Source organism: Trachypithecus francoisi, unplaced genomic scaffold, assembly GCF_009764315.1.
Source record: "Trachypithecus francoisi isolate TF-2019V2 unplaced genomic scaffold, Tfra_2.0 Contig00158, whole genome shotgun sequence".
Classification (NCBI taxonomy): Eukaryota; Metazoa; Chordata; class Mammalia; order Primates; family Cercopithecidae; genus Trachypithecus; species Trachypithecus francoisi.
Genome location: NW_022680495.1, coordinates 258,081 through 260,613, shown reverse-complemented (window position 1 = coordinate 260,613; position 2,533 = coordinate 258,081).

Below are 2,533 nucleotides of genomic sequence, written 5' to 3'. Positions count from 1 at the left end.
TCATCACCTAGAACCCCAGGCTCCATCACTGGCTTCTCTAGGCTAGTCTTCTCTGTGATCCTATAACACTCCAATACCACCTTGTTGTCAGTGTAAACAAGGGCACAGTTCGAAAGCACTGAGGCCACTGATGACTTGTAACCTTCCTATCAAAAATCCTTAACCCAGTAACCTGTGGATAGCCCAAATGCATTCAATCTGTAGCACTAACTGCTTTGCTAGCAGAAGAAAGTAGAAAAATAACTTTTAGAAGAAATCTCATTGTGAGCACCCCTCACCAGTTCAGAACTATCCTAAGACCAAACAACAACAACAACAAAATGCAAAAAGGTAGCTTACTAACTCAAGAATCTGACAGTATGGGGCTATTCTCTTAGAAAAAGATGATTCAACATAAACTGCTGATAATTCCTTTAACCCAGCAGGTTCCTAACAGGGGATCGAAATCTTGATTATCATACAAAGGTCCAACCAGACCGAGAAGGAACTCCCTTCAGATCAGGACAATAGATGGTTCCTCTGGGGTGAATGAGGGGAAAAGACACAATGGGTATTCAGTAAATGATGAGGAAACTCTCGAAGAAGCAGAGTTAGGAAAATTGTGTAACAATTGATCTGCTCAAACGTGAGAGCTGTTTGCACTCAGGCAAGCCTTAAAGTACTTACAGAACCAGGAAGGAACCATCTATACCAATTCTAAGTTAATACGGACTTAATGAGATCTTATTAATAGCAAAGAATAATTGAAATCCCAAACTTACAAGGTTTTCAACAAAAGTAAAGTCTGCTGAAAGTGAACAGTGTAACATGTATTATGCTAACTTCTAATCTTGTGGCCTTGGGCAGTCTAGTAGTCTAGTCCACAGATATGAAGGAAGTTCACTTTGCAAAAGTCTAGTCCACAGACAAGAAGAAAGTTCATTTTGAAAAAGAATGGTTATCATCTTTGAGAAAAAGAAAAAGGTGAGGGTAGAATGTATGTAAAAGGACTGTTACATGGTAAATTCTTATCCTAAAATAAGTTAACTGGTTGTTTTTTTGTTTTGTTTTTTGTTTTTGTTTTTTTTTTAAAGGGATGTTTACAACAAGTCAGAAAGTTGAGGCATGTCAAACAATTGTCTGTGAAAGTTGTGGGGAAAAGTTATAAAAGGGAATTTATGCAGGAAATGTTATATAATTTAAAAGCAATTAGGCCTCCTAAATGTGAAACTATAGAAGAAACAGTTTATGTGCAAGGTGTATAACAAACGTAAAATATACCTTGGTAACAGGATTGTAAAGAGGCATAAGAATGTGGATTTTTACCTACATTAAAAAGTTAAAAAAATTGTTTTAAAGGTTAAGCAAGTTTTGAAATGTTAATTATAAAGAAAATTCTGTATGTAAACATTGGCTAAAGTTAAAGGGGTATCATCCAGTTTTTCTGTGAACTGGACATTAAAATAAAAGCACAACAGGTTTTTCTTAAAACATTAACCTGCTCTTAACAAAACTTATGAAACATTAAAAAGACTATGAAAATCTTGTTTTATGGTCAGACATTAAAAATTGAACAAATATGCCTACAAGGTTTTATTAAAACTAAGTTTACCATTAATAACATTAATATAAAGGTGAAAGTTAGCTTATCTGGTATAAAAATCATACAGGAAGCATTGTCAAATATGGTGCTTGCTTTCTTTGGTCTAAAAACTAATAAAAGTAAGTGCTAAAGGAAATTTCTCAATAAGGTGGCACCAAGGACTATAAAGCCCACTGCTGATGTCCCCAGATTTAAAACAAAAGGTCAGTTTCTTCGAAATTACATACTTGGTTTATCTTCCACTTTCCTTTCCCTGAAAACTAAGGTCTTTTAGCACAGGTGCCACTCCTAGAATTTCCGGTAAACCAGCATCAGCCTGCGTATCACATTCTCATAAAAGGGTGAAAAGAAAGGAAACTCGAGTCAGCCTAGGAAGGACCCGGACCTTGTGCTGCTAACGACCGAGACTGCTGTTCATACAGCGGAAGGGGGAGGGACATCACCACCAAGAAAGCACCATCCCCTCCAGAGTCATAAGCGATAGTCCCAGGGGAAAACCCTACCAAACTAAAGCTAAGAAAAATTTAACTCTTTTCATCTATTCTATTTCTCTTTCTTCTTTCCTTGCTCTATTGCTGACCATGTAGTTATTAACATAATCTAGTCAATTTCACCTCAAACCACTGCATTTAATGCTTGCCTTGTTATGCCCTTGGGGACTTGCCAAGTCAAAGACAGCTCTCTACCTCAGAAAAGTACCTGTGCCCCTCCTGACTCTCCTCAGACTAGCATTAGTAAACTAGGACCATTTAATCCAGGGAGATTTGATAAAGACTCCAGTGTCAACCAGGGGTCTTGCTCCCCAGTGCAGAGCTTTTATGCTATATTGGTCCAATATTCTGTGGACCACTAAAGAGCAAGAATGGACTGCCCCCAATGGTTTTTGCAATTTCCTAAAAACCATACATTCATTTTACTAGAGGGACAGCACTCCCTGCTAACTGTCAGGTA